Below are 27,347 nucleotides of genomic sequence, written 5' to 3'. Positions count from 1 at the left end.
GAGAGAGAAAGGGGCGGAGCTTCACAATCCCTGATCCAAACAGAGTCTCGTCTGATCGAAACACTGCAGACAGAAACACCGAGGACTCGACTGATTCTGCTGATGAGAACATGACCCTCAGAGAGATCTCCCACAGCCAGATCAGAGCCTTCAAACATTAGACTTCACTAAAGAATAGACCCAGCTCGAGTTCATGGCGTTTCTCGTCAAGAAGAAGAAGTTCAAGTTTCAGACCCTCGTTACTCTGGAGGAGCTGACAGCTGTGCCGTTTGTCAACGGAGTGCTGTTCTGTAAGATCCGACTGCTGGATGGAGGAGATTTCACTGCTTCATCATCCAGGTAAAACACCTCTTCATCTTCCTCATCATCGCAGTATTTGTTTGTAATTTCAGATGCTCTCATAGTGACTCATTGTATCTATGCATCATTCTGCTCCGAAGTATTTAACCTGCAAAAAGTTCTGAAAAGTACCAGGGAACTTTTTCTTTTTAATGTACTTGTTGGTCTGCAGCTTTAAAATACAAAGATACTTGCTTTAAATTGAGCAGGACCTTCTTGCAGAGTTTATTTGAGATGTTATAGTTTTGAGTAATTTCTGAAAAAGTATTTTAATATTTTAATTACAAGTTTTTTTTTGTTTTTGTTTTGTTTTTGTCTGTTATTAGTTTTGTTTTTACATATAAAATATTTTTTTTTTTATGTCTGTGGATTTCTCTTCTTCTTTTTCTCTTCACATTTTAGTTTGAGCTTTTTTTGTACTTCCAAGTTAAGCTAAATGAAAATGAGAAAATGTTGCGTTCGCAATTAGTTAAAATATTAAAATAAAATAAATGTTTTTTTAATTTCAAGTAGTATTTTTTTTTGTTTTTTACTGTCAAGAAGCATTTTTTTTCTTTTTTTTGGATTTTGGAGTATTTGGTTCTAGAAGATGAATTTATTTATTTTATTAATCACATTTCAGATTCTTCTGCCCATTGATCTGGTTGTAAAGTAACACTGCTAGAGTTGTGATTGGTTGCCTGCAGTTGTTATTAATGATCAGTTTCTCAGTTTGAGAGGTTAAATGAGGATGTTGATCATGTGATCAGAGGGAAGTGAAGACAGACTCACACGTACAAGATCACTTCCAGATGCAGTGTCTGTTGAATTGTTGTATTTAGTTTTTGTAGTCTGATACTGCTGTCTGTATGTTTCACTTCATCCATTAAGTCGTGTCATTTTGAGCTCCATCATGGATTTGTCTGTGTGATCTAAATCATTCATTTCATTGTTGTCCTTCGTTTTACTCATGACTCAAAAACTGTAGTATTTCAAACAAACTCACTTTACAGAAACACTGAGTTTAGGTTTCCTATAATCAGAGTAAAGTCAACAATGCGTAGTTGTTATTTGAGTGTGATTTACAGCTCAGCTGTTGTTTTCCAGGCTGTCTGGTGTCTTTTCTCCTCTTTGCTCATTACAGTCTGAGAATAACAGGAAAGACTCGCTGTCCTCCACATCAGTTGTTGTTTCAGACAGCAGTTTTTCCATCCGTGCATCCCGGTGTTTCACTGCTGGAGTTTGCAATAACTTTGCAATAACATGCTCTCACAAATAATTTGCAATTAAAGGAATGGTTAAAAAAACAAATGCTGAAAATGTTTCTGTTGAAGTTGTTTCTTCATCAGATTTGGAGAAGTGAAGGATTGCATCTCTTGTTCTGCAGTGAATGGGTGCCGTCAGAATGAGAGCCTGATAAAAACATCACAATAATCCACAGCTCTACAGTCCATCAGTGAACATCTGAAGAAGACAAAAGCTGCATGTTTTTAAGAAACATCCATCAAGACTGCACAGATCAGACAATGTTTACAAGCCTAAAGTCCAAAAACAGCTCTAAACAAATATTTGGGTGGATTTTGAAGTGAGAGACATCATGAGATCAAATTTCATCATATTTTAGCCGAAAGCCACAGTTGACATCTTAAAACATCTTAATATTGGATTTGTTTCTTACAAACACACAGCTTTTGGGTTCTCAAGACAATAACTGATGGATTATTGTGATGTTTTTATCAGCTGTTTGGACTCTCATTCTGACGGCACCCATTCACTACAGAGCATCCATTCTCCAAATCTGATGAAGAAACAATCTTGAATGGCCTGAGGGGGAGCGAATGTTAATTTTTGGGGTTAACTATTCCTTTAAGGCCAGTTATTTTGATCAGATCATGTTGACAGATCTGTTTTTAGCTGAACCAGTGCCAGACCACAAGCTTGTAAAGGTCTAATTTATTTCTTTTAAACATTCTCATTCAAGTCACACACGTCTCCCACCCTTCAAACACACACACACACACACACACACACACCTCCCTCAGCACATAAACCGCTTTTGTTTCAGTGGAGTCTTGGGCTGGTTTTCAGGAGGAAGTCAAGCTCTTGGACAGACAGAGACGTCAGTGAACGTGAGTGAGAGGAAGGTCACAGATCAGACTGCGGTTGAGTCTTATGGGTTCATCATCCTGCTGTTTGCTTATCTAGATTTTGAGGATTGCAGGGTATTGTTAAAATGCAATCAGAAACGGAAAGTTGCTTTTTGTTCTGTAGGAAGTTTGGTGATAGATGTTTGGTTTCGCACGGTTTCAGACAGATGACAAGAACAGGAGGAATGAGGCCATCGCCCGCAGACACAGCAATACATTAGACGTTTGACACTATTTTATTTCTGGGCGATTTGACTAGTTTCTATTCATATAATTCATTTCACTTCAGTCTCAGTAAATCAATTCAGAAATCAATGATTTACTCCAGAACGTTTGCAGAAGTGCCTGCATTGCATTTTTCATCAATTACATTTTTTTTTGTAGCAATATATGGAGGTAAAGAATGCTGTTTATTGCAATGAATTATTATATTGGTGCAAATTAATGTCAATGATTAACTATAATCCTTCCTTCTGTCAATTTAGTGAGAAAAGGGTAGAAAACATTCCCTGGAGCAAAAAAAAAAAAAAATCTAAATATTGGGAAAATCATCTTTAAATTTGTCCAAATGAAGTTCTTAGCAATGCATATTACTAATCAAATTAACTTTTGATATATTTACGGTAGGAAATTTACTGAATATCTTCATGAATCATGATAATCACTTAATATCCTAATGATTTTTGCCTTAAAAGAAAAATCTACAATGCATTGTTGGCTATTGCTGCAATTATCTCTGTGCATCTTAGGGTCACATATGAGAATAAAATAAAGCCTCAATAACTAAAGACTAGTTAGTTGCATGAACAAAAAATTAACAAAACATCTCTTTAAAGAAATGGTCAATTCTTGCATGCAACACACACACATAAAAACACCTTTGTGTTGCTTTTAATGTTTTGTTAAGATAGTCATGCATGCATATGATTAAATGTTAAAAACGCCTAGTAAAAAACAAAATCAAGGAAGGTTATCTACACTTGTTCCCACTAAACAGACACAAAGAACATTTGTAGTTAATCATTTTCATTCATTTGCACCAATATAACAGTTCATGGCCATAAACAGCAATCTTTCTCTTCATAAACTGCTTCTAAAAACATATCCATGAAATAAATGTCATAAAGATGTCATATACTGAAAATAAATGTCTACAGCATAGTTTCAGATGAGATTCTTCAGAACAGTATCAAGAGTGACTCAAAAGAGCTATAAATGTAATCCAAATACTTCCCTGACACACAAATGCAGATTGTTATTTATAGAAATGTAGTATTTTCCAATCCATGAATAGTAGTTTGTCATAGGAAGCTGGGTGGGCCGAATCTTCGTTAAGCAGCCTTATAATTAGGAGGGTTTGGTCTGCTCTTAAATGAAAAGCATCTCGTTCCTCATACGCCTGTGTGAGCGGCTGATTTAAAAGGTTTGCTAATTTTGTGCATTGACCAAAACACTGAAACAGCTGATGTTTAAAGCAGATTCTTCACCTGTCATTCGTAATCATCAGGTTCTGTGCTAAAAGTGTCCAGCTGCACGCCTTATGTTTGATTCACGATACACCAGCAGAATTAACTCTATTTTCTGCCCATGTTGCATGGATGCTTTTTTAGTTCAAGCAACATAAAAATTGGTCTGTATGATTTTTTTTGCATGTAAAAACACCACCAACAACAGAATTTATATGATTTTTGGATTGACTTGAGAGTGAATAAATGTTGAATTTACTGAAAGAAGTAAATTTTCAGTTCATGCAACCAACATGTTTTGGTTTGTTTTACGCTTAAAGTCTTGTAAGCTATTCGTTGTTATCGGCTGACAACTTAGTGCAACTTTAGTTTTGCTCTTTTAGATGACGATGTTATTGGACGTCTTTTCTTAAAAGCAGCATAATGGTCTGTAGTTTTAGAGCTGGTCTGCTGTGCTGCTGTTCTTGAAAGGTTAACCATAAAAAGCCCAAACCACTGGGTGTGTGGGTCGCCCCATGCACCAGCCTGTTGCCACATGTGCAGCTGTCCTCTAATTAGTGAAAGCTGTGTGTTTTTCTGCTGGACGTACAGGCTGTAGTTCAGTTTAATCACAGGTTCAGAAATACGAGCTGCTTCTGTCACAGGTACTCGTGATCACAGCGCTTCAAAGATGAACCATTCTGATGAATAAAGTCAAGATGAATAATGCAGAGCTTCCTCTTCAGATTAAATTAGACATGCTGCAATGTTTAAGTTTAACCGTAAATATGTTTTTCATAAAAGATTTTACAGTGGTGCATCAGCATTGGCTCTTGACTTAATTTAGTCAAATGTTATTACATTTTAAAATAGCTAGACATCTTTTTCAGAAAACACACCAACACATAATCATAATTTTTTTGTCATCATCATTTATGTATGGTTTTGAATTACTCTTGATGAGTTGATTCATCTGAAAAAGGAAGCAGCTTTCCTCAGTTTTGACTCTGTTCGACTAATTTGTGCAACAGTATTGATGATCAAACGCTTTTATGTAGATTCAAAATAATGCTACAGGACAAAAACGGAATTCTGATTTCATTCTTAGAATTGTGAGATATAAACTCAGAATTTTTAAATATATATTTAGTTTTCAAAGAAAAAAAATAGCAAGATAGAAAATGCTGTTACCTTTACTATTTTTATTCTGTGGCAGAAACTGAAAAAATTGTAAGATGTGAACATAAAAATCCAAGAAAAAAAAAAAAAAAAGTCACAATTGTGAGAGATAAAATTAGAATTCACTGAAATAAACGGTAAAAATGTAGAGTTTTTACCTTAACCCAAAATCCAAATGTCAAAATTGCAAGATATAGACTCTAAATGACTTTTATTGTAAGTCGTAAACCAAAAATCCATTAAAAAATAAAAATTGTGAGATAAAACATTAGAATTCAAATTAAAAAAATTTATAATTGTGAGATGTTGCCTAAATCAAAATTCCAGCAAAAATGTCAAAATTACGAGATACAAATTCAGAATTCAGAGAAAAACCATTAAAATTGTAAGTCATAAACAAACATTCCAGAAAAAAAAAATTTGTGAGATGAAATGTGAGAATTCAAAGAAAAACAGTAACAATTGTGTGATGTTGATGAACCCAAAATCCAGAAATGAATTTAAATTAGCGAGATATAGACTCAGAATTCAGAGGAAAAAATAAAATAAAATTGTAAGTCATAAACCAAAAATGTATGAAAAAATTAAAATTGTGAGATAAAATGTGAGAATTCAGAGAAAAACTGTAAAAAGTTGTTGAATTGGTCTGAATTGATTTAAACAAGCTTCCGTAGATTTCTCAGTGTCTGTGACTCATAAAGCTCATTACGACTCACTCTAGAGCTCCTTGTTTTTCACTGACCATCAGATAGGAACAAATGTGCCGACTGTCTCATTTGCAGAGTGTTTTTTCTCGACTTGCAGGTTCATAACTGCTGATTTGTGAATCTGTGTAAGCAGTTTTTCTGGAAACTGTTGACCGTGAACAGCTGTCTCTTCCTGACCGAAACAATACTGGACGATAAGACTAAACGATACACGTCCAGCACGCACTGCTTTGGGAACGCTCTTCTTCTGTCTTGCTTTTCCTCATTATTCAGTGTCCACAGGACTTCAGTCCGTCTCATCTGATTTCTTCGGCTGTTTACCAGCGACATCAGAGAAGGGCCAAACATCACAAAACAGCAGGAGAAGACGCTTCAGATCGCGTTCAGTCCCTCCGGGGCCAGTCAAATCCCCTGTTGCAATTAAATTTGAACTTTAAAACCTCACAAACTCAAGATCTGCTTGCGTTTTGCACGTATAAGTGATGTTTCAAAGGCCATAAACCCACAAACGCATCTTGTATGCAAAAATGAAAGTTTCAGAGATTCACTCAACCAGCAATCTGTCATATAAATAGCTGACAACAATTATTAAGTGTTTAATACATAAATCTCATTCAGTCTCATTTCGTCTTGCTAAGAAAGTGTTCAGTTGATAACATCACATGTAGTGTTTATTTTGTCATCATCAGTGCATCAGAAACCTTAACTCAACACATCAGCAACTTTATTCGATATTAAAGTGTTAAGACTTGCAGAACTGGATATTTCTGTTCTGCTTTTTAGACTTATATCCGATGTACCCACAACTTATAGTGATTATACATTTAAAGAAATAGTTAAATAAACTTAAACTTAATCTTAAAAAGTTAACTGAAATAAACTAAATGCTAACTGATAAAAAAAAAAAAAAAACATATTTTATTTCAGCTAGTTGTCAAGAAAGCTTTCCTTGTTTTAAGTTGAGTTTAACTAGATTTACTATAATTACCAAAACTAAATAAACTTATAAATTATATATATATAGATGTACTATAATTACCAAAACTAAATAAACTTATTATATATATATATATATATATATATATATATATATATATATATATATATATATATATATATATATATATATATATATATATATATATAATAAGTTTATTTAGTTTTGGTAATTATAGTACATCTAGTTAAACTCAACTATATATAATATAATATAATATAATATAATATAATATAATATAATATAATATAATATAATATAATATAATATAATATAATATAATATAATTAAATGTAATATAATAAAAAATGCATTAAAATCCAATTAAAAACACACTAAATAAACTACGATTAATAAATAAAATTATATATAAATATTAAAAGATTATTACAAATTATAATAAAAAAATTAAATAAATTAATAAAATGTTAAAAAGATTTTAAAAAAAAATAATAAATACAAATATAATACAAATCTTACTGAAAAATACATATGCAAAATATATAAAAAATATTATTACTTGTATTATTAAAAAAAATACTAGTGAAACATTTTATATATATATATATATATATATATATATATATATATATATATATATATATATATATATATATATATATATATATATATATATTAATGACAAAAGCACAAGAAAGTTGCTAAAACGAACTAAAATTCAAGTGTAAACAGAGTATACTAAACTTCCTGGCTGAAACGAGCCGAACCCTCTGTCCGTCTCCCCTTCCGTTATCCTGCGCTGTCATGTGGCCAGAGGCTCAGCGTCCGACAGCAGATAGTAAAGGAAGGTCTGCGGTGACGTCAATGTTTGTCCAAGCGCGGTCAGCTCTGACACGGGCCGCCTGGACTCTGACACGGATGGGAGATAAGAATCCTGTTTGAGCGCAGCACATTTCTGCTCGACTGAATCATCTGCAAAAACAGGGCTACACGGATGCAGAAGAGGGTCATACAGCGACTAGGACTGTCAAAATTGCTGAAAAATCGAAATTTTAATTTTGTGCTTAAATATGATCAATATTATAAAGAAAAATGGATAATATCAGTTTTTGGCTTCTCTCCTGAGGCCACAAGAGGGCTCGTTGAGCGAAATATTACTAATGCACGCTTATTCAACGCAATAAAATAACACGACTGTCTTTGAAAAAAGTGCATAATTTTTTTTAAAATAAACTAGATATAATTAATTAAATTGGTTAAAGAATTACAAAAAAACAGCATCATGTATGTATGCATGTATAGTTTAATACAAAGGGACGAAAGCCAAGAGTACTTTTTCATTTAAAAATATTAGATGCAGAAAAAAACGCCGTAAAGTCGTGAGACATGGTTCTTTAAAGTTGAACTTGCATTCGTTTTTTTTCGTGGCTTTCTAAACATGCCGCTCTCTTGTGCGAGACACGAGTGAAACGAGGATAGATTTCCCTCTACAAAATGCAATAAATATCTGTTCTGTTTTGCCGTAAATAATATTTTCTCCACATTGGGTTCAACTGGATAGGCTTAAAAACATTCAAATGCAATTACACTTACATTAAAGGCTGTCTTACGCACAGCTAAAACTCAAATGCAATGTTTTCCCATTCAAATGTGGATTTTTATGTTAAATTCGACTAATTTTCGAAATTAGGTATTTTTTTTGGACAGCACTAACAGCGACAGGCCTCCCAAAGCACCGGTTGCATTCAGAATACTTATGGTACAGGAATGCATGCTTTTATTTTGCAAAGTGGCAGAAGCTGGTGTTGAGCAGTGGTCTGATGTCTGTGGAGCTGTGGTTTGAGCGGCTCATTGTGATCATTGTGTTGGTGTTCGCTGGGGGAGGATCTGTCCTCTTTCAGGGTTTCCTCTCTTTAATGAAGCCTCTCTCTTTTGTTTTGTATTCTGTGTTTTGTTCAGAGCATTCAGCACGCTACATCTCCAGAAACCACACACAATCAGACTTACATGAATATTCAGTGCAGAAACTGTATTTGTGTGTGTGTGTGTGTGTGTGTGTGTGTGCGTGTGTGTGTGTGTATATATACATATATATATATATATATATATATATATATATATATATATTTTTTTTTTGTGTGAAATATTAAGGATTCAGAAAAAAAGTCTCATTAGAATAGCTTAAATGATTAGAAGAAAAAGATAATTTGACCTTTTTAAAGTTAGTTCAGATTTATAAACATCATGAAAAAATCATGGTATTTGTGATATTTCATGCATTCATAATATTTTTATGATTTTGTATAAAATTTATTAAATATTTATTAAATATGATATACACCCCCCCCCAAAAAAAAGTGTCAAAATCAAAATGTATCAAACTTTGCTGAATGCATTTTTCTGTATTAAAATCAAATTTGTTGTTTGAAAAAAAAAAACTACACAAAACTTGTTTTATATTAATATACACAGACAAATAACTTTTTATTGTTTTATAAAATATAAAATATCTAATTATTTATTTTTACACAGTTATATTTTTCTAAAAATAAAATTTTAAAAACTACTTTATTTCATTGTTTTTTACACAGTAATAACAATAACTTTTTTTTGTGTGTGCAAAATTACGATACACATTAACCGTGCACGTTATTTAAACTATCAAAGCTTGTATTGTTTATCATCTCATCTTTATTACTGATAATAAAGAGTTTTGAATCTCACACACCTGCCGGTCATTTTTCTCTCCCTGCTCCTCACATCTAATGCATATTTATCCCAAATGAATCTCGCTCGTGGATCTTTTGTACGCTGTATATTGTCCCGAGTCTCCCAACAATCGGTGCATTCAGGAGCGCTTGATTGGGTTTGCCTTCAGCCGCCGTGGGAGAGAGTCGAGCCGAGGGCATGAGAGGAGAAAGTGCAAGAACGAACAAAGCCTGTTGTGTTGTTGTTTGTGGGAATATTTATTCTAGCGACTGGTGCTTTGAAATCTGATGTTGCATTGGTGGATTGCATTGCAATACTGATACTTGAAGAAAAAGTGCATGCATCTCTTATTTATCTCTCTTTCTCGGTGCATTATGGGTGTCCTCCTTTTCTCTTGTCTCGTTCCGTCAGTGTTACCGTGATTGCGGTTGCTACAGGGATAGAACAAAGTACCATGGCCCCTGGAATGCTGGGAAAGAATGTGTCGGGGGGGAGAGAATGAACCAGACCGGATCTGATAACAACAAGTGCTGGAACAGAAGAAACGTACAAAACTAAACCCTCTGAAGACCCTCGGCGCGTTAATCAGCTGCTTCATGTTACTGCTGCAGATACTAAGGATCTCTGTGTGTGTGTTTATATCTTAAAATGTAAATGAAATGATGCATGAATAAAGTGAATCTTTTTTATTTCCAATCAGATTGATTTCACTGTTTTTATATTTGGTGACCGTATATAAAAATGCACTACTGTTTAATGTTTTTGCTCACCAAAGCTGCATTTATTTGATTAAAAATACAGTAGGAAAATAAAAAAATGTGAAAATATTATTACAGTGTGAAATAACAGTTTTCTGCATGAATATATTGTGAAATGTAATTTATTTCTGTGATGCACAGCTGTATTTTCAGCTTCATTCCTCCAGTCTTCAGTGTCAAATAAACACTGACGTTTCAAATAAAAGTGAGTATTTGGCAAAAATAATAAATAGATATAAATTTAATTATTTATAATATAAAATATATACATTTATTACGTAATATATATTTTTTTGTATCATAAAATTATGTATTTTTTTTATATTATTTTATACAATTATTTCTGTTGCGTTAAAAGTGTCTGACGTCTTAAGACCCATTTGACATGCTTTATTAAAACATAAATCCATCTGTATAAGAAGCTAGATTCAATGCACGTTTGACACTAGTTCTGTTATTTCTATTCTAGTTTAAGTTGTTTCTGTTTCCTAAAACACATATTTAAGCATGTCTCTCGAAGCCTCATGGTTTGGGTTTAACTGTATATTATAAAACCAGTGTGTGTTGTGTCCTCATTTAGATGAACGTGTGTGTGTAAGCAAACATGTAAGCAGTTTGTTTTCGTCTGAGAACATGAAACTGAGTCACACACTTATGCCACTCCTCAGTGCGATATGAAGTGTGTGTGTGTGTGTGTGTGTGAGTGTGTGTGTGTGTGTGTGAGTGTGAAGAAGGATTAGGAACAGATGCCATTGTTGGCAAAAAGCCACACACACACACAACGTTTTGTAGATGGAGTTGGTCCTGATCTCTCGTGTGTGTTTATATCCAGCAAATCCATAATGACATAATGTTTTAAAAGCATTCAACAGTTTTATTTGATCCAGCTGCAAACCTGGATTCCCAGAAACGGCGAGGTTTTTAAGAAGCTCACATTGCTATTGTCACGGATCCAGCCAACCAACCAGCGTCAGACCCTACAGCTCAACCTTCCCGTTCCTCCTCACCTGAGTATTAAGTCATTGCACCTGCCGCTGCCCAATCAAGACGTGCATATAAACCCGCACTCACAGACTCCTAATCGTCTGGTCTCGTCTATCGCGTATGTGAAAGACTTACCCGACTCTTGATCTCCAGTTCTCAGATCCTCTTCGTCCTCATCGACGTCATCTTCTGCCGTTGGTCAGTTGCCTACCATTCTCCTCTGCCCTGAAGTACACCAGGACTTGCTTAGTGGAAGTTTATAAGTCTCTCGGATACTGGGCTTTCACATCCGTTCATCTCTGCGGTGTTTCCCCAATCGAGTATTCTCTCTTCATTAAAAATCTGTGAATCCTCATCTTGTCTCCTGTGCTTCAGTGGTGTGTGACAGAAGACCAGACCCCTATTTCACGAAGATATGGACCCCAGTTCTCCGACCACGTCACAAATCGATCCATTTGCCGAACTCGTGAATCAGCTCCGGCAGTCACTCTTTCCTCCAGGCGCCGCTTCCTCACCTGAACTGCCGACCGGTCCTATGGCCCTACCAGCGCCGTTCAGTGGCGCGGCGGAGAATTGCAGCGGCTTTTTACTGCAGTGCACCTTATTGTTTGAGATGCAACCTCAGCGCTTCCCCACAGATAGAGCCAAGATCGCATTTATTATCTCACTGCTCTCTGGCCGTGCTCTCCTGTGGGCTAAAACCATCTGGGAACAAGCTGGGCCTGCAACTCATTCCCTGGAAACCTTCGTAACACATTTTAAGGAGGTATTTGATCAATCTGCAAACTCCCTTTCTGTACATGACCAATTATATCACCTAAAGCAGGGAAGATCCTCGGTGGCGGAGTATGCAGTGAAGTTCCGCACCTTAGCAGCTGCGAGCGGATGGAATGAGGCTGCTCTCATCACAGCTTATAGACAGGGGCTATCCCCATCTCTCCGATTACATCTCGCCATCTATGATGATAGCTTTGGTTTGGAGAATCTGATCCAACGTTCTATCCGGGTAGCCCAGAGGCTAGCAGCATGTGATCTGGGATTGCCCGCGCCTCCTACTTCACCTACCACCACCGCAGTAGCCCTATCTTCCCCAGTGCAATATCCTTCAGCATCAGCCATCGAACCGATGCAAGTTGACTCCTTCCATCTCTCACCTGCTGAACGTCAAAGACGGCTGCAACAACACCTGTGTCTTTACTGTGGAGCAGATGGTCATCTCAGGTCTGAATGCCCCGTTCGTCCACCTCGTCCAGCGGTGAGTAGCCTGACCTCTAGGGCTGAAGTTGTATCATTAGTCTACTTTCCTGTATCGGTGATCTCTGGCCCCAACTCCTTTTCAGCGAAGGCCCTCATTGACTCGGGCTCCGCGGGAAACTTCATTTCCAGACACCTCGTCAGCCAGTTCCACATCCCACAAATCCCTTGCCAGAAGATGAATGTACACTCCATTCTGGGGAAACCTCTCGGAAAAGGTATTATTTCTCACTGTACACCATCCCTTACCCTACGCATTGGGGTAACCCATTATGAAAGGATCTCCTTGCTGGTGCTGGATGGATCAACAGCAGATATCATCCTGGGACGCCCTTGGCTTAGGCAGCATAACCCTCACCTTTCCTGGACCACGGGCGACATCCTCTCTTGGAGCGCCTCCTGCTTTGAAAGTTGTCTAAAACTTCCTACTAGACCCTCTTCCCCTACTAGATCAACCCAGTTACTCCTCCAGGCCACAACCATCGAGAGTCCCCTAGGTCAGCATGATATAGCAGTCCCAGAGGAGTATAGCCCATTCCGCGATGTTTTTAGTAAGCAACTCGCTACCCGTTTGCCCCCGCACAGACCATGGGACTGTGCTATTGAACTGCTGCCAGGTGCAACCCTACCTAAGGGAAAAGTGTATCCCCTATCCATCCCAGAACAGAAGGCCATGGAAGAGTATGTAGAAGAGGCTCTTCGTCAGGGTTACATCCGCCCTTCTACATCACCTGCCGCTTCCAGTTTCTTCTTTGTAGCCAAGAAAGACGGAGGCCTAAGACCATGCATTGACTACCGGGCCCTTAACAAGCAGACCGTACTGTACAAATATCCCCTTCCCCTGGTACCAGCGGCACTCGAGATGTTGAGAGGGGCGTCCATTTTCACCAAGCTAGACCTGCGCAGTGCGTACAACCTCATCCGGATACGGAGGGGGGATGAATGGAAGACTGCCTTCATCACACCTTCAGGGCACTATGAGTACAGGGTCATGCCATACGGACTAGCCAATTCACCCTCCGTATTCCAGGCCTTCATGAATGAGGTATTCCGGGACTACCTACATCGGTTTGTGATCATTTACATAGATGACATCCTCATATACTCGCAGAACGAGGCCGATCATCGTCTCCATGTGGCACAGGTCCTCCAAAGACTTAGGGATAATCACCTGTACCTCAAAATCGAAAAATGTGAGTTTCACCGCTCCTCTATTCAGTTCTTGGGCTACATCATTGATGCCAGGGGAATACAAATGGATCTGAAGAAGGTGGAAGCTGTCCGGCAGTGGCCCATTCCCACTTCGACCAAAGAACTCCAACGATTCTTGGGTTTTGCGAATTTTTATCGCCGCTTCATCGGTAACTTTAGTACCTTAGCAGCTCCCCTCACTTCCCTCCTACGGAAGACACCCAAGCATCTATCATGGTCTCCAGCAGCATCTCAGGCATTCTCCCAGCTAAAATTAGCCTTCACTACAGCTCCCACTTTGATCCACCCTAACGCGGAGTTACCCTTCATTGTTGAAGTTGATGCCTCTACGACAGGTGTGGGAGCGGTGTTATCACAACGGGTGGGTGTCCCACCGAAGCTCCATCCGTGCGCCTTCTTCTCCAAGAAGTTATCCCCGGCGGAGCAGAATTATGATATTGGCAATCGAGAACTGCTAGCCATCAAACTAGCATTGGAGGAATGGCGTCACTGGCTGGAGGGAGCCAATCATCCGTTTGAAGTCATCACTGACCATCGCAACCTAGAGTACCTCCGGGAAGCTAAACGCCTAAACCCTCGTCAAGCCAGATGGGCATTATTCTTCACCCGGTTTAAATTCACAGTGACGTATCGTCCAGGAACAAAGAATCAAAGGGCCGACGCCCTTTCCCGCATTCATGCCCCAGACCAACCCACCAGTCTACCAGAATCCATTCTCCCTCCAGCCATCATCGTCAGTCCCATCCATTGGGCTCTAGATGATCAGATCGCCCAAGCTACTCTTACTGAACCTGCTCCACCGGGAGTCCCCGAGGGTCTGACCTATGTCCCATCAGCTCTAAGACTGTCCCTCATGAACTCAGTACACTCTTCCTTAGGGTCAGGACACCCAGGGAGCCAACGAACCCTCTCGCTCATCCGCAACAGATATTGGTGGCCTGGCATGACTAGAGATATCAAACGCTTTGTTCAAGGATGTTCTACCTGTGCCATCTCCAGCGTACCACACCATCTTCCCGAGGGGAAGTTACTTCCACTGCCTATCCCTCGCCGACCCTGGTCACACCTAGGAGTGGATTTCATTTCGGATCTGCCCAACTCTAACTCCTACACTTGTGTTCTGGTGGTGGTAGATCGTTTCTCAAAGGCCTGTCGCCTTATTCCACTAAGGGGTCTGCCATCAGCAATGGAGACTGCTGAAGCCCTATTCAATCAGGTATTCCGGAACTATGGGCTACCCGAAGACATAATCTCGGACCGAGGACCTCAATTTATTTCCAGAGTTTGGAAGGCCTTCTTCCGTCTCTTAGGTGTATCAGTTAACCTAACATCTGGTTACCATCCGCAATCGAATGGGCAGACTGAAAGGAAGATTCAGGAGATCGGACGCTTCCTAAGGTCGTACTGCCATGGCCACCAACATACTTGGAGCCGGTATCTTCCCTGGGCCGAGTACGCTCAAAACTCTCTCCGCCAGTCCACCACAGGCCTAACACCTTTCCAATGCGTGCTTGGCTTCCAGCCACCTCTGTTCCCCTGGTCAGGAGAGCCCTCTGAGGTCCCAGCAGTCAACTATTGGTTTCAGGAGAGCGAGAGGGTCTGGGACTCAGCACATGTCCATCTGCAAGGGGCAGTTAGGAGGCACAAGATCCAGGCAGACATTCACAGAGCAGTAACACCTACATACCTCCCTGGACAGAAGGTCTGGCTCTCTACTAGGGATATACGCCTCCGGCTGCCCTGCCGCAAGCTGAGTCCCAGATACATGGGGCCATTCACTATTTTAAGGCAGATCAATCCTGTCACTTATCGTCTAAAATTACCTCCAAATTGCAGAATTACCCCTACCTTCCATGTATCTCTTCTAAAACCTCACCGACCTTCTCTTCTCCCTTCTCCCACAGGGTCTGATGTGGCTGAGGTACCTCCTCCTCCAATCGAACCGGAGGAAGACCCCATCTACACCGTACGGACCATCCTGGATTCACGGCGACGAGGAGGCCAACTGGAATATCTCATTGACTGGGAGGGTTTCGGTCCTGAAGAAAGGTCCTGGATTCCACATGAGGATGTTCTAGACCCTGCCTTACTCCAAGAGTTCCACACCAATCACCCCGATCGCCCAGCACCCAGAGGAAGAGGCCGTCCTCGTCGCCACCATCATCGGGCTTCAGGAGCTGCCCGTGGAGGAGGGGGTACTGTCACGGATCCAGCCAACCAACCAGCGTCAGACCCTACAGCTCAACCTTCCCGTTCCTCCTCACCTGAGTATTAAGTCATTGCACCTGCCGCTGCCCAATCAAGACGTGCATATAAACCCGCACTCACAGACTCCTAATCGTCTGGTCTCGTCTATCGCGTATGTGAAAGACTTACCCGACTCTTGATCTCCAGTTCTCAGATCCTCTTCGTCCTCATCGACGTCATCTTCTGCCGTTGGTCAGTTGCCTACCATTCTCCTCTGCCCTGAAGTACACCAGGACTTGCTTAGTGGAAGTTTATAAGTCTCTCGGATACTGGGCTTTCACATCCGTTCATCTCTGCGGTGTTTCCCCAATCGAGTATTCTCTCTTCATTAAAAATCTGTGAATCCTCATCTTGTCTCCTGTGCTTCAGTGGTGTGTGACAGCTATGGGCTTGTTCTGGGTGATTTGTGCTAGTCAGATGCTTGCTGTTTCATTTGTTACACAACTCCGTGGTTTCTTAAGAAAAACTGAAAGTTGTTGTTGGGGTTGTTTTCTCAGTCATATCATTAGACGTATAGATGGTCAGAAGCTCATGAATATATTGAGTACTGTTTGTTCAAGCCTCTCTTTACATTCTCAATGACAATCGTGAGTGTGTGTGAATGTGTTTGTGTGTGTATTTGACTTGACACTTGTGTGTTTGCATAGTAAATGAGCACCAGGTTTGTGAATGTTTGACTTTTGAGCAGTTCCCGTCCCGTTTGTTTGCATGCGAAAGTTTGTGAACCCCTTGCAGAATCTGTGATAATGAATAAATTTTAACAAAATGAGAGAGATCATACTGTCCTGAGTAAGATATTGTATATAAAAGATGTTTACATTTAGTCAACAACACAAAAAATGGCTGAAATTATTCAAATAAGCCCATTCAAAAGTTTGTGAACCCTTGGTTTTTAATACAGTATGCTGTTACCTGATGATCCTCGACTGTCTTTCTGTTTTGTGATGGTTGTGCATGAGTCCCTTGTTTGTTCTGAACAGTTAAACTGAGCAGCGTTCTTCAGAAAAATCTTTAAGGTCCTGCAGATTCTTCAGTTTTCCAGCATCTTTGCATATTTGAACCCTTTCCAGCAGTGACTTTATGATTTTGAGATGCATCTTATCACACTGAGGACATTTGAGAGACTCAAACACAACTATTAAAAAAGGTTCAAACGTTCACTGATGCTCCAGAAGGAAACAAGATGCATTAAGAGCTGGGGGGTGAAAACTTTTGAACACAATGAAGATAGCCAAATTTTTCCAAAAGTTTTCAACCCCCAGCTCTTAATGCATCTAGTTTCCTTTTGATGCATCAAAAATGACCCAAGCCACTTTTATTAGCCAAATCCATTGACAGAAAATGTTAAATTTAAGCTTATTCTATGACACGACTTGACTGTCAGTGTGTTTACTTCAATGCAATCAGTAAAAGACAACAGACATAATCAAATCTTTGATCTGTTATCAATGCAATCAAAAGCTGTAACATTTAAATATATTACAGAATGAATAGTACAGCAGTCTAATTTTCACAGAGTTATGTTAAAAACTTTAACTAGTTATCAGTGGTTGATAGCAATGGTTATTAATGAAAACTACAACAGTATGTGTATTATTGTATGAATAGTAAGCAACTGATAAAATTATCATATATTGCAATAATTCACATTACTTTTACCTCAGAAAAAGCCAGTGTGCATCTATACTCGATTGGTTAAAAAAATTCCTAAATATTATGCGCAATGTTATAAAATCATGATAAATGACTTCACCTGATAGTAACGTCTTCATCATCTTGAACTTATACATGATTATATCATTAAGAAGTGCGTATAAAACTACATTATGCTTATTTATTATTTGGTGGAAACTGGTTTCAGTGCATGATGTGAATCTCCTTTACATTGTGTCTAAAACGCTTCAGAATGGCTCTTGCATGGAAATAAATGAAGGTCTTGATCTTCTCCGGTCGCAAACAGCCTGGAAACGCTTTATTACGTGAGCGGCCATCACAAACAGACCCACAGCTTGAAGCGTGGGTCGATATCACAACCCCAACACCGGCGTCCTGGACCCCTGCGTGTGTCGCGTCTCTGTCAGGAAGGTGAGAGGAATCCTTCACGCTTCAGTCTCATGATGAAGGGATAAACATCCATGACTGTCCCGTCGCTGAACTTCACACTCTTCCTGTTTTCATTCCAGGAACTCAAAGGAGGAAAAGCTTATTCAAAGGTGAGCGAAATCCTTCCTTACTGTACATTTCTGAATAACATGCAGCAATCTAACATTCACTCAAAAGCTCGAATATTAACTGAACAATTTCAGTTGAACATCAGTTCAAATCTTTTTAATTTTTTTTTATAAAAGTATAAAATAATAATAATAATAACAATACTTTTTTTTCAAATAAATCAAGAATATAACCAGGATGCATCCAGAGTGATCGTTCTCGAGCAGTAATTCAGTATATTAGAATGATTTCTGAAAGATCATGTGACACTGGAGATGCTTAAAAATTCAGCTTTGATCACTGAAATAAATTACAGTTTAACAGATATTCACATAGAAAACATATATTTGAAATTGCAATAATATTTCACAATATTACCTTTTTTAATGTATTTTTAATCAAATAAATGCAGCCTTGGTGAGCTGAAGAAACTTCCAAAAACATTCAAATATTTATACTTTTTAAATGCTTGTGTATTTCACTGATTTTATTAGTTGTGTACAATCTTATTAATCCACATAAAATAAATGATGTGCATAATATAGGGATGATTATGATCTGAATGCCATTGACTTTGTTGCATAAAGCTTTGAATATGCACAGGATTGGTCGCTTTCATCGCGAGATGTTATAAAGAGTCGTGTCGCTTATAAATCAAGCCATAAAATAGCAAACTGAATTTATGAAAGACTGGAACTGAATCAGTGGATTCCCAATTTGAGCTATTACTCGCTTCTGCAAATGCTTTGTTTTCTCTTGACATCCTTGCAACACATTAAAATCACTTAAAGCTCATAAAATACATCTAGTCTATAGGTGCTGCTAGGCTTCAATGCATCCTTTACAAGATGTTATTGGAGTCATACATCACATTAACACTTAAAATCATGAAGCTTCACAGTATTATTGTGTACAGGAGGCCCTAACTCATCTCAATATGATGTTGTAAACTCATTTGTCACAAGATTTACACGCTTATTATGAACCCATGAGCATGCATGTGACGCTTATCTTACATAAGCAATGCTTAAAAGAGCATTCAATCTGGTGGACTGACCGGCTGTAACCTTTGAGTGCCCTAGATAGTGCACAGAGACGTGAATGCTTCATTCTTCACCAGTTAGACAACCTTTCCTTGTATTTTGCCCCGCAGCAAAGCTAAGTTTGGATTTCCCTCGATCTAAAAATACTGGTGCTCTGCAGGAGAAGGGCTCTTTAAATAAATGCATCTGGCAGCGGTAGGTGTTCGGGGAAATGAACCCTCGGGGAGACGTGACAATAACTCAACGGGATGTTTAACTAGCAGCTAAATACTAAACATTTACGTGCAACAGGAATGACGCTTCGCTGGGGTCAAAATAGCAAATACTGAATGCACTGGAAGTTGCTTTTTAGTTGAGGAAATGTCTGTTAACTGAAATTAATTGACTTGTAAGAGTGATCAGTTTAGACTTGTATTTTCATGAGACTATGGTTGCACAAAAGAACAGAAAAAAGAAACTGAAAGCAAGCATGCATTCAATTAGTAGCAAAGACATTTATAATGTTGCAAAGTCATTCAATTTTAAATAAACGCTGTACTTAAAAAAAAAGTGTTGACAGAAATACAAAAATAATAAATGAATAAACATACGTAAAACAAAAAGATTATATTTTTTTAAAATGAAGCCGACAGGGAGCAAAAGTATAATTTTTTTATAAATAAACAAATAAATAAAACGGAAAATTTAAAGCACTGTAACGCAAGAAAATAACTTAAAATGATAAAAAAATAAAATAAATAAATAATAAATAAATAAATAAATAAATAAATAGAAAGGATTGATTTGAAATAAAGCCGACGGGGTGAAAATTAGAGACAGTAGACTATTTTAAATCAATAATAGAAAGCAGAATAAATAAATAAATACATAAATATATAAATAAAAGAAACCCAAACTTATGTTTAATTAAAGCACAGAAGAGAAATATACAAAAAAATATATTTTGAACTTTTTTATTCATCTGTGAATCCTGAAAAATAAAATATCACGGTTTCCATACAAATATTGTGCAGCACAACTGTTTCCAACATTGAGAGTAATAATAAATGTTTCTTGAGCAGTAAATCATCATATTTTCATGATTTCTGAAGAACATGTGACACTGAAGACTGAGTAATGATGCTGAAAATACAGCGGAGCATCACAGAAATAAATACCAACTCACAACATAATCAAACAGAAAGCAGTTATTTTAAATTCTAAAATTATTTCAAATTTTTACTGTATTTTTGATAAAAAAAAAAACATGAATTCCTGATGAGCAAAAGAAAGCTCCAGAAGTGGATTATTCTGGGAAAATGTGATTCGTTTTGCGGTGACTGTGATCTGTTTGGACGGATCTGTAGCTCGGTTCAACTTATAATCAAATTAGTTTTGAAAGGCAAAGTTTCAACAAACTGTGGGCTGAGAAAGAGCAGGAGGGAACCGGTCTGATGTGCACCATATGCTCTATACGCTGCCAAACTATAATCAGCACATATTTCACATTTGGCATGGCATGATGGGAATCCTGTGCTTATAAACAAAAGCTAGCGTCAGTGTGTGTGTGTGTGTGTGTGTGTGATCCCATCAGCTGGGCTTTGCTGATCTGAACATGGCAGAGTTTGCTGGTTCGGGCTCCACCGCGCGCTGCTGTCTGCTGGAGGGATACGACACCAAGAACACACGGCAGGACAACTCCATCCTGAAGGTCAGAGGTCAAACACCAGCTCACATACTGCAGTGCTCGTCTTCTTCCTTTTTTAATTTTTTTTCTCACCAAACTCATTTATCTCATTTATTAGGAACAGCATTTTCAAGTGAGTGACAAGTTATTTATATAAAATTAATAATAATAATAATTAATTAAAAATAAAACCGAAAATTTTTTTTTTTTTATAAATCATGCCACCTGTTTTGAAATTCGAAAACTTAATTTAAAAAAATAGATGAAATAAATGAAAATGCATAAATAAAACAGAAACTTTAACCAAACAACCAAATAACAAATAAATAAATAAAAATCCAATTGAACAGGGTTCAAATACAAGTGACAAAAGCTAAAAAAAGAAAGAAATGAAATAAAATGTATAAATAAATAGTATATAGAGTAGATAATAGAGTATAAAGAGAAATTCAAGAAAATTATGTAAGACTAATAAATAAAATAAATGCAAAAACAAGGGACAAGAGACAGATATTTGAGAACGTAATGTAAAATAAACAAACAAATGAAATAAATTTTTAATATTTAAATAAAACTTAAACTTAAACGACAGTAGACCGAAATGGATTTACAATGATAAATAAATGCATAAAATGTAAATAAATAAATACATAAAAATAATTTAAAATAAATAAGTATAATAGAAACTTATCATTCTTAAAATCAAGCCAAAAGCTCTGCAAAACCAGAGCTGTAGATAGAAAATAAATAGTAAATAAATAAATAATAACTAGATGAAAATAAATAAACACAGAAATGCAAGAAATTAATTATACACAAACAAATATATATATATATATATAAACATTTTTCAAGAGGACAGGGTCACACATACATGGCACAGTAGACAGAAATACAAGAAAATAATTTTAAATAAATAAAAGACAGAAAACAGACATTTATTTTGTTTAATATGAACAAAAAGGAAACATTAACACCCTGGGATTTTTCTAAATATGTGATTAATGACATTTCTGCTCTCTCCTGCGGGATGATGGTTATGTCACGATCATCTCGCTTAAAAATATTCAGGTGAAGTCTAGGGAACAACTTATGCAAGCATCATTCTTCACAAAAAACTCACCTGTGAAGATCTAACATGTTCTTTCCTGTGATTTTGAAGGTGACCATCGGAATGACCCTCTTATCCGGAGACCCCTGCTTCAAAACGTGAGTTCTGGAGCCCCCTTCAGGCTGATACACGACATTACAACAAACATCATGAGCAATGTGACTGATGAGAGTCTTTCTGTGTTTAACTAGTCCCCCAATCACCGCCAAATGTATCTCTGTGGCCGGCCGAGACCCTTCCCTGCAGCTGGACTGTAAAGGAGAAGGAACCGCTGAGGTTTATCCCCGACTGACTAAACAGAGACCTTCTGTACTCAGCTCTGGTAGAAAAAAAGCAACATATTTCACAGAATATCACAGTGCATGTCCATGTTTATGTTCTTTCTGTTTGTTAATTTTCAGTGCAGTATGTCTGTAGTCATTTTACATTTGTTTGGTCTGTTTTTGTTCTTTAGCTTTTCCCGAGGAGGTGGATCAGGGTCAAAGTCCTGATGAATTGTTTCACACGGGACATTCACGCAACTCAAGTTATGCCAGTCAGCAGAGCAAACTATCAGGTGTGTGTGTGTGTGTGTGTGTTTCCAGAAGAGAGGAAAGCCCAGTGCATTCTGTACATTTTCAGGAAGTGCCTCCACAGCTTCCTGTCTTTATTCCCTGCTGTAGGTGTTGGGAATGTTTGTTTAACACACTGCTACTGACACTTCAGGAGCGCTTCCGGCAAAAACACTTAAAAGACACTTAAAGCTCTTTCACACGACTCTGTGTTTTGCAGGACATTCAGCTGCAGCTTTATCAAACTATTGCTGTATTACAGTTCATCTCTCTGCGCAATGGTGCATTTTAAGTACATTTTAAGTAATAGATCCAGAGTTGATAAACTAAAACTAAAACCATAAATTCAGATGAATGAAATGGTAAAATATACGTTAAGTGAATAAGAAATCAATCAATCAATCAAAAAAAAAAAATTTAAATTAATAATTTTATTTCAGCTCATTTTAGTTTAACTTGATGTGCTAAAACAAAAACATATGAAAACGTGTCTATATCTATGTATCTATGAATAAAAATGACAAAAACACAATAGTTTCTAAAACTTCTACTGCAATTAAAAGATCAAAATATTAAATAATATAATACTATGATTTTAAAATATTGCAGTTATTTGTAAAAATAAAAACAAAGAATAATAACATTAAAAAAAATACTGAAAACTATAATCGCAACTGAATTATACTAAAATAACATTGATTAAATTTAAATAATTTTGATTTAATAAACATGTTTTGAATATTGCCGTAATCATGAGATTTTCATATGATATTATTGACTGATGTTTAAAAAATTGTCAAAGTTTTATAAGAAATCAAAACATTTTGTCATGCATATTATATTTTATTGCTTTTTTTGTATGGTTTATTTGCTGTAGGATTTTTCTTCTCTGTTACTCTGTAAATTGTCAACATTTAGGACTTTAATTAAAACAAACGGTCTGGATTTTTTCTCAGGAGATGGTCAAAGTGTTTGATAGTCATTTCATGAAACAAACTTGCATTCATCGACTACTTTGAATTAATTCATAAAAAGCAGATTCCACAACTTTCTTCTGTTTGAAGCTCAAATATATGTTCAAATATACACGATGATGCAAACATCATAAAATCACTCTTCTGCGAAGCTTCGGTGCTTTTTTTCATGATGAGCATCATGTGTTGCATGATGTTTATTGATCATGCATGTGTGTGTGTGTGTGTGCTCAGGCTACAGCACCGAACAGTCCTGCTCCTCCAGTCTGTCGGATCTGACCCATCGCAGGAACACATCTACAGGCAGCAGTGTGAGCGCCGACCCCCCGTCTGAGAGTGACACCCGTCCCGAGCGGCCTCCACGACCCCCGCGGCCCATCTTACCCACAAACAGACCGCCACGGTACGGCCATGTTTTGATTAGTAATATGCATTGCTAAGAACTTCATCTGAACAACTTTAAAGATGATTTTCTTAATATTTGGATTTGTTTTGTGTTTCTTCTGCGGGCCTTCGGATGGAGATTTACTGCTGATCACAGAACCGTGCTTCACTGAAAGATACACATGATAACTGTGATTTCATTGTGATTTATGATGCAGCTCTAACAGTAAATGTTTCTGGCATTTCCAGGAGGAAGCAGGATTCGGTGGAGGATCGCCCGACCTGGGTCAACGACACTCGTATCGACGCAGACGACATCGTGGAGAAGATCGTCCAGAGTCAGAACTTCTCTGACATCAGTAACAACGAAGGTGACAATCAAACTTGATCTCATCTGATCCATGAGCAGCGTCTGAACACTGATGTAATGTACGTTTGCGGCAGAAATACTCGCGTCTGCTTGCGTTACTGAATATATAAATTGCATAGATATAATATATAAATAATATAATTAAATAAAATAGATAAATAAAAATAGAAAATATGCAAAATAATTTTTTAAAGTTTTGTTTTGCATTTCCATTATTGATGCAGTTATTTAAATTATAATAAAACTTAAATAACATTATATTTATTTATTTATTTATTATATTATGCTAGTTACTTATTGTATATCAGCAAAAAATAAATGTTATATATTGCAGATAAAATGCAAACTATATATTTATATATATATATATATATATATATATATATATACACATGCATACATACACACACACACACACATGATATTTTCTTTATTACATTTGAATTAAATTTAATGCACAAGACTTGGCTGAACATCTTTATCATACCTGATATGATCTTGTGGCGACGTCCTGATGTATGTAGTGATGAAATATTGACCTTCCACTTGACAAAATCCACTTTCAATGGAGATGCATTGAGGTCAGTCATCATTCACCTTCTGATCCGTCTGTGTGTGTGTGTGTGTGTGTGTGTGGGTTCAGATAGTAACCTGAGACTGTTTGTGAGCAGAGACGGATCGACAGCGCTGAGCGGCATCCAGCTGGGAAACAGGTGATCCCTCACAGACACACAGCACACTACAGCATCAGAGCACACACACACACACACACACACACTCACTGATCTCACTGTGTGTTGTGTTACAGGGTCTCTGCAGGAGTCTATGAGCCGGTCGTCATCGAAAGCCATTAGATCACCGCCGTGGTGTTCCTGTTTCGTCACTTCATCATCAAAATACTGAAGAATCACACAAATCTACTCTTGAATCCGATATTTCATTAACATCTAAATTAGTCCTGATGAAAGTCTCAGTGCCAGACCACTGCGGCGTGTGCTGATGCTGCACAACACAATCGCTTTTCTGATCTGATCTCATTTCTATGGAAGCATGTTTCCGACAGGATAAAAGAAAAGGTAATTGCGGATTTGTATCTCAAAATTCAGACTTCCAAACAGTTCTGAGAAAAATTAGAATTGCAACATTTAAGTTCAAAACGGCAAGACATAATTTCAGAATCGCAAGATATAAACTCACAATTCTGCAATTATAAATGTTTTATTAATTTTTTGTACCATGGTGGATTACAAATCAGAATCGAGGCGTAAACTTTTTTTTTTTTTTTTTGCATCTCACAATTATTTTACTTTTTTTCGTCAGATTTGCAAGAAACAAAGCCCTAATTGTGAAATTAAAAAGTAGCAATGTTTTTTAATGTTTTAATTCGAAGTTGGAAACAGGCTTCCGTGTGTACCACTGAGTGCAGCTGCACATTGATGTCCTCTGTGTGTGTGTGTGTGTCTTGTCTTCGTTCACATCTGTAAGTGTACCTGTGTTTCACTGTCGTCCGAGTCTGATGCCATGTTTATTGTTTGCGTTGAACACTAAGTTTTGACATGATCGGGCTCATAGGTGGGCTTTTCCTGGAGCACCAGCCGGTCTGAGTGCTGTGAAAGGACCAGAGATGTTCTCTGTCCCACAGGACGTCCTGTCTGCTGGCTCTTGTCCTCTCATCTTTTAACTTGTTGCTGTGCAACACTAAACTCGTTCCCTACAGATTCTAGTGTTATAAAACCAGCTTAATGCACTTTACAAGAGAATCTCTTTACAAGTCGCGGTCACATTAAACCTCAAAATCAACATGAGAAGAAATTCTTTCTTTATAAAGAGATTTTTGAATTTAGGAAAATTTTAAGGAATATTTTACCCCCGAAAATGAAAATTTGCTGAAAATGTGCTCACCCTCATGTCATCCGAGATTAGGATGAGTTTGTTTCTTCATCAGGTTTGGAGAAATGTCGCATTGCATCAGTGTCTCATCAATGGTTGCTCTGCAGTGAATGGGTGCCGTCAGAATAAGAGTCCAAACAGCTGATAAAAACATCACAATAATCATTTGCATATTTCCATATTCAATAAACAAACTCATCTACATCTGAGGATGCGTACATTTTCAGCAAATTCTCATTTGTTCCTTTAGATTTATATTTTATCATTATTATTTTTTAATTTATTTTAACAATAAAAAACATTTTTTCTAATTCCCATCACTCTGTATTCACATTGATTATTGTTAAGTAATTGCTTTATTTTTTATTTTTTCACATTATTATTATTATTATCATTTGTTTCATTTTATTATTATTTTTTAATATTATTATTATTTTGCTAATTAAAAAAAAATGGGCTAATGTACTTAAATGTTATGACAAAAATAACAATTCTTAATAAAACTAATAATAGTCTTCCTTTTCTCATTAAATTCTGATTTTGAGATAAAAAATTAGACCTAGACTTTTTTTTTTTTTTTTTTTTTGGCGACATTTCATGACATTCACCCAAATACTTTTGGGGGTCAAACGGCATACAAAAAAAAAAAAAAAAAAAAATATATATATATATATATATATATATATATATATATATATATATATATATATATATATATATATATTACTATATGTCCAGCTGTTAATGTTTAGTGTGACTCTAATGCAGTCAGTGGCAGCACCGATGGATGTTTGATTATTCATAAGATCAAAACATCAGGACATTAAAGTTGGTCTTTATCACTAAAGTGAATTTATGAAAGTTTTCCAGTACAGAGGAACTCTGATTCCCCAGAACCAGCTGGCTGGTTATTTTTCTTCAGCAAACAATCCCTCAATACAGATTGTGCTAGAGTTTTTCAGAAACACATGCTTCTGCTGCAGATGAAGTGTGTTTTGTGTTTCTCGATAAGCTGTGATCGACTCTTTGGTGCTGCTCATGTGAACCGAGTGCTTGTACCAGTCTGTGACTGCTTTATTCATATATTTCCATTCTCTTTAAGCTTTAAAAAGGAGTTCTCTCATTTCTTGTAATGTGAACGTACTCCAGATTGGCATTAGTTTTAGCGCTTTCTAAATCACAACATCAGCACTAAACACTTTGTAGGTTCTCTTTGGATCACTCAAGCA

General features: G+C 37.1%; 1 pseudogene; it reads left to right on the top strand.

Annotated features, from left to right (window-relative positions):
* Positions 1 to 17: 17 nt before the first annotated feature.
* On the top strand, positions 18 to 26,222 carry LOC113106956 (protein FAM102A-like; annotated as a pseudogene).
* The last annotated feature ends 1,125 nt before the right edge of the window (positions 26,223 to 27,347 follow it).

This window comes from Carassius auratus, chromosome 8 (assembly GCF_003368295.1).
Source record: "Carassius auratus strain Wakin chromosome 8, ASM336829v1, whole genome shotgun sequence".
NCBI lineage: Eukaryota > Metazoa > Chordata > Actinopteri > Cypriniformes > Cyprinidae > Carassius > Carassius auratus.
Note: the sequence above shows the minus strand (reverse complement) of the source record. Positions and strands in the feature narration are given on the sequence as shown.